Raw genomic sequence first — 15,075 nt, forward strand, 5'->3', positions numbered from 1 at the left:
TGAGACAAATAAAACCAGAGAAAGCCCTGGTCTGGGAGCAGACCGTAAGGAAGAGGTCATTACGGATCAAATTTTATGACACTGACATGCAGGCTATCAGAAAGACTTTTACGTTGTATTTACCCAATGACTGATGAAGGCCACTCTCCTATTCCTGTAAAAATATTTTCTTGGCGTATATGCCCAGAAGGGGTAAACGTTGAAGCTGCTGTAGACGTGGACAAGAGTATATGCTGGAAAATTAAACAAGCTGACCTGAGGATTCCATCACCCTTTAAGGAGGTTTGTTATTACTGGGCAAGAGGGCAATTATTTTCTGAAGGAATATTGGCAAGGGTTAGGGAACTTATCAACTCTAGCAATAGTAAAGTAATGAAAATGTTGACCTATGAACTGACACCAGTTCCAGCCTTTAAGTTTGACGGGAAAAACACAGATATACGAATTGCTAAATCAACGTCAATAATGAAGTGAAACTTCAAGTGGAACAGTCAGCTCGTGCAACTGGGCAGCCAGTTGACACTGCCAGTATTTCGGTAGTTCACTGACTAATTAAGCGAAGTGTAAAAGACCTGGTTGCGAGGCTGGAGATATGTTACCAGCAAAATTAAAGACATAAATACACATAATATTTAACTGCTATTATGAGTACAGTATTAAAAGCGGTACTGGATGTAATCATATATAGTTTCTAAAGAATATATCAACTTCATTTGAAAGCTGAGGGAGAGGAGGATGCTGATGTAATTATTCCTTATCAGTTGATATCACTGGAAACTCTCGAATGTCAGGGTATCGAAGTTATTAGGGAGGACCCTTGTATGTCTATGCTCACGAACTCGTAATGACACTATTGCAAACAAACCACGGCTTGAACTCGCTTGCCGCGAGTTCAAGCCCCAACCGTACCGTGTTAGTGTTGTTAGTGTTAGTGTTGTTAGTGTATAACTTTGGATACCTGTGACTGACCACAGAAATTTTGATACAACCCAAGTGTTAATGATGATCACCAGTTTACAAAGATGTTACAGTTGTTAAATATTGATGAATAGCTTTATAACTGCAATAATCTCATGCGCTCAAAGGCTGAAAAGACTCTTGATGCAGAAAACATCTTAAAAATTCCTTGGAACCCCTCAGCAATCATGACAATTATTTTTCATGATTCAACCGCCCCCTTTGCAACTTGCTATGGTTAGTAGTGTGAGTCTAGAGAAAATGTCAGTTATTCGCTGTTAAGTTTGATTCTCAAAGACTGTAGGAAAATGTGCATATCTTTTCGAAATTTAAAGCTTTACCTCCGACTGCTGATTCATTCAGTGAGAGGGCTCACGCTCAGGCATGCAAACGGAGGGATGCTCTGGAAGAGGAACCTTGAAACCTAGATTCAGCAATATCTGTGTGGGAGAAGGACGAGCTTGCCAAGATTCTCTGTGATGTCGCTTTACCTCAGGATGCTCAGGTTCCACCACCAGAGGTCTTGAAATTTATCCACTGCAGATGCAGCAGTGAGTGACCCTGCTTATATCTTTGATGTGAATGTGCAGCTGCTCTTATTTCTTGCTCAGTGTTCTCCAAATCTGGAGGATCTTACTGTGGTTCCAAGCATATGACAAAGGACAATCTAGTAAGTGATTCAAAAAAGAAAACTCATGATAGAGATAGTAACTTTATGGAGAATTTAGTTCATTATCATAGTTATTTGTTCAGTGATAGAGAGTTTAGGGTTAAGGGTATCCGGAGAAACCCTACAGCTTGGAGTGTGGCCTTCGTTTGGCTCTTATGATAATGTGACATCAGAAGAGGTTAGATGCATTAACTTTACTAATGTAGGAGGAAGTTTTTGAGCAAGAACTGTCAATAGTGTACTGCCCTTTTTATAATAACAAATATTGTTGAACATATTGCATTACCCATTTGAGTAGCATCTGTATGTACAAGGTAAAATGTGCATGTTTGGGGGGATTTCAAACAAAGAAAAGCAAAAGACGGCCAAAAAGATTAGGGGGTACACAAGTTTAAAATAAAATTATTCATTTTGATACCTGGATTTTTAATATAGCAACATATAAAAATAAGCAACTCATTAAGATAAGGAGAGACATTCTCAATACTTGATCTATCGTTTACTAGAAAAGAAAATATTTATATGAATTATTGGAATTCACTTGATAAATGCGCAAATGTTGCAAATTTAGAAGAAAATATATGTGAAATAACTATGGGAATTTAGTGAAATAGAGAGATGTTTGTAATATACAAGGAAACGAAATTAAATAACCTCATTCTTAAAAGGCAAATCAAACCAAATAATAATAAGTGTTTAACAGAGTTGCAGGGTAACCTTGCAGAGAAAAAATGGACTCATTACAGAGAGCATCCGAACTGAGATACAATCTACATATACCAGCTATAAATACGTAAACCAGTGTAAGGAAAAGAGAAAATTATTTTCAAAAAATATGAATTCTAAGTGACTGTCAGAACTAAATATTATCCAAGTAAAATAAAATTCGAAAAAGTATAATGAAGATGAAGGAGTATGAGAAGGAAATATGAGAAATGCTAAAAATTTGCAAGGCGGACTTAATCCCCTAAAAACGAGCTAGGTTGCAAGAAACTGAAATAGCGAGATTAGAAACTAGCGAGATTAAAAACTTTCTTAAGTTATGGACACAGACAAAGTATTTGGACCAAAGTAAATATCACTGTGGATTTTAAAATAATTATATATTCTTGAATTCATCGAAGAATAACATCTGGCAGTAACTATAATGTAATAGGAAACTCGTCTTTTTCTGGTAAACTTTAGAATATACTTCGGTTACATAGATGCCTGAAGAAAGAGTTTATATCACTCTAAAGACGAGAATTATTAAACGCAGTTGTAGTTTGATGTCGATACCTGAATGAATTATAGATAATCTCTCAAGGTTATCAGCGAGGACAACGGCCAACTTTACTGATATCAGGAAATGAGGAGACTTCATAAGAATATACAACATCGCCAGATCGGTCACCAGCACTAAACAAAATTTCTTTCTTTCGCGACGTGAGATTCTTTTATCATCCTACAAGATCATGAAAGGATATTGAAAATTTGATGGAAATTAATTCTTAACACCACCAAATTGTTGTTACTTTTGCATAACGAGGGGGAAAAGTAGTAAAGAAAGGATGCTGCATTTTCTTTTCGTGCTGTGTGATAGATTGCTCGAATGGAATGACAGATACAGTATGAGCAACAACCAACAGAATGCTGTTAAAAATACTACGAATTAAAACTTGAAACGGGATACCACGAGTAATTGCAAACAGACTATCGCAACATACAGACTGCAAATGATGCCGGGCCACTGCCAAATAGCAAAGGAATTTTTCGAAACATCGGATAAAAGGTAAGAAAAAAAAAATTCATAAGCCTATTAACAGCTGGTCATGTTCCCATGTGCTCTGGTTAATTTCACACAGTTAGGCATAGAATAATAAAGCTTTTTGCAGTAAGTCAAGTCCATTTCTTGAATTCAGATATTAATTTCCTCGGTTAAGCATGACACTGATGATGTGTTTTTGGAATGGAGTTTTGCATTCATTTTACTCCAGCAATTTTCGACGGACCTTAGGTCAGGGTTGTTTCCTGGCCACTGGATGACATTTATACTGTACTCTTGCAACTATACTGTGACCTGTTTTGATAAGTGGGACGAGCTTGCACAAGTTAATTTTAATTAAGAAATGTTCTGTATGCCAAAAATGTCAAATATTCTTCTATCAATTATACTGTGTAAATTTATAGAAATAAAGAGTATTATTATTATTATTATTATCATCATCATTTTTATTTGTATTACTATTATTATTATTATTATTAATCTTTTGGAATGTGAGAGAATGTTCTTTAAATACATCTACTCCCCGTATGGTGTACTAGCCTCCGCAAGCAGTATATATATTATTGTAACCACGAACGAGTGGTATTGAATCAATAACAACACTCCGACTAGTCGAGGACTCAACCCATGTCGTTTTGGCCCGCCTCATGGCGAGCGAAAATCACACGGCGCTCTAACCCACAGGACCACCAATCCTACAAAGATTACACACCCAGCAGAGCTAGGTGTTTAACCGTGATCCGAGGACATTCAATGGTGTGGGTGCATCAAAGCTAATTTCACCATATATATATATATATATATATATATATATATATATATATATATATATATATATATATATATATATATATATATATATATATATATATATATATATATATATATATATATATATATATATATATATATATATATATATATATATATATATATATATATATATATATATATATATATATATATATATATATATATACCCTAAAGAATAAATATAAAAAAACATTGATTGTAAGCTTATTAAACTCCTTCGAGGTAAACTTTCTTATTATCTCTCATGACATAAAGAAGCTTAAGGCAATATATATTTAGCAAACTATCTTAATACATTAAAAAAAAAATCTTCGTTGGATGTGTACGTCACGAATTTCTTTTCTCATGTTTGTGTAGCTGGAGTGGAATAATCATATCTTGAGTTAATCCATGGAGGTTCTTGTAGGCCATTAAGGATCATACACACTGGTCCTGGCAGTTCGGATTTTGTGGGATTACTTAGTGGATTAGGTATGCGCGCGCGCGCGTGTGTGTGCGTGTGTGTGTGTGTGTGTGTGTGTGTGTGTGTGTACTCACCTAATTGTACTCACCTAATTGTGGTTGCAGGGGTCGAGACTCAGCTCCTGGCCCCGCCTCTTCACTGATCGCTACTGGATCCTCTCTCTCTCTGCTTCCTGAGCTTTGTCATACCTCTTCTTAAAACTATGTATGGTTCCTGCCTCCACTACTTCACTTGCTAGGCTATTCCACTTGCTGACAACTCTATGACTGAAGAAATACTTCCTAACGTCCCTGTGACTCGTCTGAGTCTTCAGCTTCCAGTTGTGACCCCTTGTCCCTGTGTCCCCTCTCTGGAACATCCTATCTCTGTCCACCTTGTCTATTCCCCGCAGTATCTTGTATGTCGTTATCATGTCTCCCCTGACCCTTCTGTCCTCCAGTGTCGTCAGTCCGATTTCCCTTAACCTTTCCTCGTACGACATTCCCTTGTGCTCTGGGACTAGCCTTGTTGCAAACCTTTGTACTTTCTCTAACTTCTTGACGTGCTTGACCAGGTGTGGGTTCCAGACTGGTGCTGCATACTCCAGTATGGGCCTAACATACATAGTGTACAGTGTCTTGAACGATTCCTTATTAAGGTATCGGAACGCCATTCTCAGGTTTGCCAGGCGCCCGTATGCTGCAGCGGTTATTTGGTTGATGTGTGCCTCCGGTGATGTGCTCGGTGTTATGGTCACCCCAAGGTCTTTCTCCCTGAGTGAGGTCTGTAGTCTTTGTCCACCTAGCCTATACTCTGTCTGCGGTCTTCTTTGCCCCTCCCCAATCTTCATGACTTTGCATTTGGCTGGATTGAATTCGAGAAGCCAGTTGCTGGACCACATGTCCAGCCTGTCCTGTGTGTGTGTGTGTGTGTGTGTGTGTGTGTGTGTGTGTGTGTGTGTGTGTGTGTGTGTGTGTGTGTGTGTGTGTGTGTGTTTGTGTGTGTGTGTGTGTGTGTGTGTGTGTGTGTGTGTGTGTGTGTGTGTGTGTGTGTGTGTGTGTGTGTGTGTGTGTGTATGTGTGTATGTGTGTATGTGTGTATGTGTGTGTGTGTGTGTGTGTGTGTGTGTGTGTGTGTGTGTGTGTGTGTGTGTGTGTGTGTGTGTGTGTGTGTGTGTGTGTGTGTGTGTGCTCACCTAGTTGTTAAGTAAAAGGACAGAAGTGCAACTAATTTGACATTTTTATTGTTGCAATGTTTCGCTCTCCAGGAGCTTCGTCAAGCTGTAATGGCTTGACAAAGCTCCTGGAGAGCGAAACGTTGCCACAATAAAAATGTCACATTAGTTGCACTTGTGTAATTTTACTTTCCATATTGTCGGTAATTCTACCAATATTATCCCCTCGTTGTGCACACCTAGATGCGGTGCAGTGGTTTATTCATAACTCCTAACCCCGCCTCTTCACTGGTCGCTACTAGCTTAATCATACCTCTTCTTGAAGCTGTATATGAATCCTGCCTCCACTACATCGCTCTCCAGACTGTTCCACTTCCTAAGAATTTTATAACTGAAGAAATACTTCCTAACTTCCCTGTGATTCATCTGTGTCTTTAAGTTCCAGTTGTGACCCGTTGTCAATTCCTCTCAGTATCATATATGTTCTTATCATGTCCCCTTATCCCTCCTGTCTTCCAGTGTCCTCGTAGGACATACCTGTTAGCTCTGGGACTAGTCTCGTTACAAACTTTTGCACTTTCTCCTGCTTCGCCATGCGTGGGTTCCAAACTGGTGCTGTATACTCCAATATGGACCTGACGTACACGGTGTATAGAGTCTTGAACGATTCCTTACTGATGAGTCGAAACGCTATTTTTAGGTTTGCCAGGCGCCCATATGCTGCAGCAGTTATTTGGCTGATGTGTACCTCAGGAGTTGTGTTTGGTATTTTACACATCCCAAGATCCTCTTCCTTGGGTGAGGTTTGCAATTTTTGGCCCCCTAGCCTATACTCTGTCTGCGGTCTTCTTTACCCTTCTGCAATCTTCATGACTTTGTACTTGATGGGTCAAACTCCAGGAACCATTCGCTGGACCAGGCTTGCAGCCTGTCCAGATCCATTTGTAGTCTTGCCTGATCCTCATCCGATTCAATTCTCCTCATTCGCTTCACATCGTCTGCAAACAGGGACACTTCTGAGTCTATCCCTTTCATGTCATTCTCATGTACCAGAAACAGCACCGGTCTTAGGACTGAACCCTTCTCGTCACATGCGCCCATTCTGACACCTCTTCATGTATCATAACTCATTGCCTTCCTGTCAGGTATTCTCTGATCCATTGCAGTGCCTTTCCTGTTATACCTTCCAGATCCTCTAGCTTTTGCACTTATCTCTTGTGTGGAACTGTGTCAAAAGCCTTCTTACAGTACAAGAAAATGCAATATATACCCACCTCTCTCTCTCTCTCTCTTTCTCTCGTCTTACTTTCGTCACCATATAAAACTCCAATAGGTTTGTGACACAGGATTTCCTTTCTTTGAAACCGTGCTGGTTGTCATTCCTTTCTTGGTGCTCTAACACTCTTCTGATAATCTTCCTCATGACTTTGCATAATATACACGTCAGTGACACTGGTCTGTAGTTTACTGGTGCGTGTCTCTTTCCTTTATTCAAAAAAAATGGGACTACATTTGCTGTCTTTCACACCTCAGGTAGTCACCTTGTTTCGAGAGATGTGTTGAAGATTTTTTGTTAGTGGCACACACACTGCACCTCTACTCCCTCTCTCAAGACCCACTGAGAGATTTCCGATCCCACTCTCTGTGAGGTATCTAGTTCACTTAGCAGCGTCTTTACCTCCTCCTCGGTTGTGTGTATTGTGTCTAGCACTTGCTGGTGTACCCTACCATCCTGGCTTTCTAGGGTTCTTTCTGTCTCCATTGAAAATACTTCCTTAAATTTCATGTTGAGCTCTTCACATACTTCTCGGTCGTTTCTTGTGATCGCCCCTTCTTCAGCCATCAGCCTAATTACCTGGTCCTTGACTGTTCTTCTCCTCTTGACCTGAAGCTGTACAAGAGCTTCGAGTCACACTTGGCTTTCGATGCTATGTCATTTTCATATTGCTGCTGAGCCTCCCTCCTTACCTGTGCATATTCGTTTCTGGCTCCTCGACTAATCTTATTTACCTGGGTCCTTTATCTTCTATACTTTTTCCATTCTCTAGCGCACTTAGTTTTAGCCTCTCTACATCTTCAGGTAAACGAAAGGTTCTTGATGGTCTTCCCGTTATTTTTGTTGTCCTTAGGTACGAGCCTCTCCTCTGTCTCCTTGCATTTTGTTGTGTGTGTGTGTGAGTACACGTGCACTCATATGAACTCATATGTAGTTGCAGCTTCTGGTGTAAGTACGTCTGTGTGTACGTATGTGCGCTTGCGTGCATGTGCGTGCGTAAATTATATTTAGACCTAAAATGGGAGGCTTTGCTTTCATTTACTGATGAAATATGTGGATAATTATTTAGTATTATTTATAAGTTAAACATATGTCAATGGATTTCCATATACAGTAGCCTATACATCAGAAATTTATGGGTCAAAATATTTAACTATCCCAGGAAGGAACAGCCTTACAATCTGTCTCCAGATGTGTTATGCCTTAACCAAACTATTCCATAAAATCTCTCTTTAATAACTTCAATCACTGGTAGACAGAAGAAACAAAGAGTTGATGAAGAGATGACAAAGGCACGTGATAAAGTGTTAGTCTTTGTTATAAAGCTTTGCTCATGAGCTCAGGAAGAGCTTTATCGTTATTATTAATAATACGTTTATGTGAAACTTTAGACCCGTGTGGGCCATTCAGAGCATGGAGTGGTGGAGGCTTGATCTTCCGTGTGGTAATCATGAGACAGACGCGTTGCTTTCTCAGCCAGCCATACTTCTGTTATATTGATCTTAATTTTTAAAGGAGTAGACGGGTAAGCCAACGGAAGGCCTCGGTCAGATGATCAAAACTCCAGGGGCGGGTCAACATATGATTAGGACCCGCATCAGAAAATAATTGTACCTCTTCCTGGCGTTATCTTACCTAACCTAACATTCATGAGAAATTTGCAAGATCTGTCTTAGTGAAGCTCTCCTTGAGCAAAATACAGGTTTATTAAAGTAATCGTGATGAAGTCTTGCACTACGACCTGTGCTCGCTCTAGCTAGCTAGCTGTTCTCTCTCTCTTCCCACACCCGTCACTCGGGTAAACTTCTCCCAACTATCCTGCTCCTTCCTGATATTATACACCATCTCGTTCTCCAGCCTCACACACCAACGGAATCTCTTCAAGAAGAAAATCTCAAATTGAGTTCATCCACACAGCAATAACATGGCCTTTTTTTCCATCCCAACACCATAATCCAAAGCTTATCAGAAGAGTAAAACAACAGCCCAAGAGATTTCAGAAACCTTCAGTTCTCCCAACTCCTCACTTTATTTTCAAACTTATTGGTTTATCTGGCTTTTCTCACTCAATTTCTGGATGCACATTTGTAACCCAAATGGTATTTGTATAAAAAGATAAAACGCTCAGGGTGGAGCTTTGTCATGATATGAAGAAGCTTTCTTCTCTGAGCAAAACGGCCACAATAAAAGGTTGTAAGGCATATCGTGTCATTAAACGTATACTTGTGTTTCTACTCCCAGACAAACCACTCTCTCTCGTGCCTTCCTCTCACAACATTAAACCCAGCTCTTCCGCTGTTGCGTTTCCATTCTCCCTCCCTGTCCTCCAGGCACACGTAAAAGCAACCGCCAACTGTATTTGCAATAAATTGGGGACAAAATCCGGGAAGAAACAAAAATGGCCTGCTCGGGAGATCTCCCATAATACCCACAGAATGTTTACAGCATCCGCTACTCCCTATGTTCCTCGAGGCGGTGTCTGGCTGCTTAGGAGGTGATGCGCAATTGAAATACTTTTGCTATTCATAAGTACATTTGAGCTGATCCGGGAATGCTTATTTTATTACTCTGACATGTTAACAATAATGACTAGCTTAGACTGCGATAATTATTATTGTAGGTTTACGGCTGAATTTACTATTATCAGATTTCAGGTCCTTTCGAAGCCTACGCTTTTCTGATGAAATAAGGAATAAATTCAGAACACACTTTGGTTTTCAATTTTTCAGTTTGTCTAACGTTTTACAAAAAATATTTGAGAATTGAAAAAGTTTTACACTGAGAAAAATATCACAACAAAAGCTTAACAAGTACACATTTGTTTTTTTACAAAATCCCGTAGGCATCTCACCCTTGCTACTTTTTGATTTATAAAAGCTCTGTTTGAAGTGAAATAGTGAGCAAATAAAGCATTGTTTTGCGTATTTGCCTTTGTCCACGCACCTGTCGACGTTACGCCCTCCCACCGCAATTCGTTACATTCGAGTATCGCAGCCAAGCCATTTCAATATATACATCAGTGCCAGTTCCTGTAATATGCATAATATATTCCCGTCCACCCTGATCGAGTAATGGGGGTCTACCAAATTGGTCGGTCGGCGATCAGATCTCATTACGATTTGAAATCCCAAATGAAGATGATTCTCCTGTAATTGTGCACGTAAAGGCATTCTGATTATATTCAGGAGAATTGCTGATATTAACCACGTAATTAAGTCTCTTTAAAGGAAATGTATAGAGTGAAGGAGGAGCCAGGTTAGAGGAAAACAAAAAAAAAACATAAAAATGTTGATTGATTGGAAAGGGAGGGTAATGTTAATTAATTTATTGGATAATCAAGCTTGATCCAATGAAATTAATTACATTGCCTCGAATCAAGAACATTTATTGGCATCTAGCTATCGAACTCCACTGTCTTTCATTGGAGGGCGCACTGGTATGGCAGACATAGGGAAGCGCACTTCAACGTAGCAGTTTTGTTTTTAAGCTCAGGGTTCAGGTGAGCGCGGGGGTCAGGTGAACGCAGGGGTCATGTGAACGCGGGGGTCAGGTGAACGCTAGGGGATTCAGGTGAACGCGGGGGTCAGGTGAACGCTGGGGGATTCAGGTGAACGCGGGGGTCAGGTGAACGCTGGGGGATTCAGGTGATCTCGGTGGGAGACTGTTATGTGAGCGCGGAGATCCTGTGAGTTTGTGTAGCGGACGTTAAGTAAGGTTTTATCGAAGAAACGTAAGTATAGTTCACAAGGAGGAAGTTGTTGCAAGTATCATGTAAGGAGGATAGCGAGGTGTGTCAAATAAGTGGGCTTAACATGTAGGTGGGAGGAGCGGCAAAGAAATGCACTTAACTGGCAGGTGGGAGCGGCAGACGCGTTCTTAAGTAGGATAAACACAGAGGTGGGCGTGATGAAGGAATTGAAAAACACCATTGTAAAGACGTAGCAAATCCTCCCAGTAGACAACTTTTACATATTAATTGTAAATGTAACATTTCACATGCACAAAAATTTTAAAATAAAGAGAAACTGGCATATAAATATATTTAATAAGAGGAGGAAAAGAAGTAGCTGATAAACCGTTTAAAAAATATTTTTATTAGCGAAAGGAAAAGTTTTTCTTGTTGTTTATATTTTCCTCACTTCCACACCACAGTGACATCGATGTTAATTTTTTTGTAAAATGGGAGATAATATATTGGCTGTAGTCACTTCTTGTTGTATATACCTAACGGTGGTGTCCTGGTTCCTTCCGTCACGCTGCTTAATGTATTTTCTTCCAGTACAATGTAAGATTAGGCTGGACAAATATTTAATTAAGGAGATTTGAATATGAGAAACATCTTCCTAGTATGGGCCAGTAGGTCTTCTGCAAATGGCCCAGAAGCTGGAACGCAACCCCAACCCTGAATATGTGAGACCAATTACTCTCCGAAACGTGACGGTAGATACAATAATGGAGTTAGTCTCACTCCCAAACCACAATAACCACGGATATCTATGAAACTTAATTCATTTATTTTTTTCATGGTAGGGATACGCTACAGCACATAGCATTCCAATAAAAAATAATACAATTTTTGTGAGATTGAAATTTGTTGTGAGATTTAGAATAAAAATTTGTACCAAATCAGCAAAAGGGAATTGCGTATAAAATAGCACGGTGTAGACCCAAGCAGATAAGACGTGTTCTTTTCTTAAAATTTCAGGTTAATACTTTAATTCCTTAGTGCTCTAGAAGGGTCAGTACGATACCCACCATTGCTTTTAAAAGTTAACAAATTTCCTCATGTAAAGCAAAATAATAAACCGAGTTTTGTGGTCGATTTAAAGATTGATGAATTTGATACAAGAAGGAGAAGCAGGAATTATATTGTATGAATACTCTTTCTTACAGTAGGATCCCAGAAAATAGGTATATCCTTATTTTTAGGACTATACTGCAATTAAGGCGTACGTGAAGTTTTTGTTGGAATTTTATGCAGTAAATACATAAAAAAAACTTTTATGTTTGTCAGTTGATACTTAGAGCAAACATTAAATATTTGACTTAAAAAATAAAACTTGCGTCATTGTTATTCTTATACTCTGCCGATTCCAAAAAAAATCAGTTCATCAATATATATGTCGTGCCGAATAGGTAAAACTAATCAATTAGCAAGAACTCGTTTAATATTAAGTCCTTTATAAAATTTTCTCTTATACGTATAAAGATATATTTTTTCATTTATGTTAATGAAAAAAATAATAATTTTCTACCTAAAGAACCTTAGAAAACTTACCTAACCTTATTATAACAGGCGCAATTTAATTTAGCCTAATCCAACTAAATATATTTTAGATAAGTTACAGTAATTTAATAATAAAGAAACACAATGAAATATTTTTTTTTCGTTAGGTTCAGAATGGCATTTGCAAAATTATTTCATACACAAATTTTCGCTTGCCTTATTCGGCAAGAAGAGCATTGCTATTTAAGTCAAAATCGCAAATTTTACCTATTCAGTAAAAGGGACAAAAGGGACAAAAATAGATAGATAGATAGATAGATAGATAGATAGAGAGATAGAGAGAGAGAGAGAGAGAGAGAGAGAGAGAGAGAGAGAGAGAGAGAGAGAGAGAGAGAGAGGAGAGAGAGAGAGAGAGAGAGAGAGAGAGAGAGAGAGAGAGAGAGAGAGAGAGAGAGAGAGAGAGAGAGAGAGAGAGAGAGATAGAGAGAGAGAGAGAGGGAGGTTCGGAGAGAGGGAGGGGAGTAGATAGAGAGAGAGAGAGAGAGAGAGAGAGAGGGAGAGAGAGAGAGAGAGAGAGAGAGAGAGAGAGAGAGAGAGAGAGAGAGAGAGAGAGAGAGGGAGGAGAGAGAGAGAGAGAGAGAGAGAGAGAGAGAGAGGGAGAGAGAGAGAGAGAGAGAGAGAGAGAGAGAGAGAGAGAGAGAGAGAGAGAGAGAGAGAGAGAGAGAGAGAGAGAGAGAGAGGGAGAGAGAGAGGAGAGAGGAGAGAGAGAGAGAGAGAGAGAGAGGAGAGAGAGAGAGAGAGAGAGAGAGAGAGAGAGAGAGAGAGAGAGAGAGAGAGAGAGAGAGAGAGAGGAGGAGAGAGAGAGAGGAGAGAGAGAGAGAGAGAGAGAGAGAGAGAGAGAGAGAGAGAGAGAAGAGAGAGAGAGAGGAGAGAGAGAGAAGAGAGCGAAACCGACGGATGTACGGCATGAAATTTTGTCTTGGTTCGGAATCTGCTCAGAGAAACCTAAAAACTTGTCCCCGGAAAACAATCACTTATCTTTTAATCCCTATACAAACACTATTATTTGAAACATTTTCATCTCAAGAGAGAGAGAGCAAAATTAAACTCGCTTTACTGTTTAGAAACAAAGCACACCGCTATGAATATAAAACTTTTACACCACCGGGAACAGGTACAGAAGGCGAGGAGGTGCGCCAGAGACGCCCGCGTTTTGTTCTTTAAATACCGGCGACACAAAGGCGGTACTTCCCTGCACACCTCCAATAACATCGTCATGACCAACCTGCCAAGACATATCCTCTGTATGCGACATACCCATTGTGCGGGAGCAAGCAATATGTTGAATATATTACACATTTTGCTCTGTCTCGGGACGGGGTGGGGGACGGCAGCGAGGAACAGAGAGGGCGGCACCACACATTTGCTGCAAATTCTTGTCCCTCGGGGGCTTATATTATAAAGGTCGTCGTGTATTTAGACGTCTGCTCTCTACACGTCCTCTGGCTTCTATTACTGTCTGATCTTGTTAAACATTAAAGGCGTCTGTGATGTATTTCATGAGTTTGTCGGCGTATATTACGAGGAAATACGACTTCATTGGATATTTTCAAGATTTTACCGTGATATACGACACGCACATTTCCTCTCTCTTTTGGCGCTGCACAATTTTTTTCTTCAAGCAGTTTGTGCTATACCTTTGAGTCGCTTGTTTTTTTGTGTCTAAAAATAAAATTTGAATATTACAATCTCCCTGAAATATTCTCTGAAAAAACCACTGAATTACATGCTATGTCATTTATTTTTTCATAACAAAGATGCTGTCGCCAGCATTTAATTTCAGTGAAGGAAAGCTTCTGTAAACATATATTAGTGAAGGACTTATGTAAAATGCTTTGGCACCTAAGCCAGAAAGGATTAATTTCGTAAATTGCATTATGTATTAATGCATATTTATTTATACCTGCTAGTCTATACTACTATTAACGACGCTGAAGGATTGAGCTAGTCTAATATTCAAAGCAGAAATATTTCAGGTAAGGGAATTAAGACTATTTATCTAATAATTTTTTTGTGTGTAAATATATTATATATATTTATACACAGTAACACGGATATAATTTACAGTATTATAAATGCTCTTTAGGTAGGGAAGATACGTGTGTAGCAAGCTGAAGACGAAGCTGTACATGAAGCAATCAGGTCTGATTTGCTTCTTCTTAAAATATTCTAAAATTAGTCTCGAATTACATAGGTAGTTGGTCAGAAAGTTGTGTTATGAGGTTATAAAATTAAGAAGCTTGGATAAATTGCTAAACTGGAGGCGTCTCTTGAGATGTGAGTAAAGAAAGAGAGAGAGGAGATGGGGTTGGTAATGAGTGAGAAGAAATTGCTTACAGTATCTAAGTCGTCCGAGATGCTAGGCTGGCCTATGTTTTTCTACGATGCAAGATGCGGGCTTATTCTGGAGTGTACAAGTAAGCCTTTATTTCCTCGCTTATGCCTGTGGCTAGAGTGAGACTTGTTGCGGGTCCTTGGTTCACCTCTACACACACACAAGCACACACACACACACACACACACACACACACACACACACACACACACACACACACACACACACACACACACACACACACACACACACACCCACACGCATAGTGTCTAATCGACCTGTGCCTAGGACAAAATGGTAACTAACTAACACACACACACACACACACACACACACAAAACAAGGAGACAGTGTCG

The sequence above is a fragment of the Cherax quadricarinatus genome, chromosome 16 (assembly GCF_038502225.1).
Source record: "Cherax quadricarinatus isolate ZL_2023a chromosome 16, ASM3850222v1, whole genome shotgun sequence".
NCBI lineage: Eukaryota > Metazoa > Arthropoda > Malacostraca > Decapoda > Parastacidae > Cherax > Cherax quadricarinatus.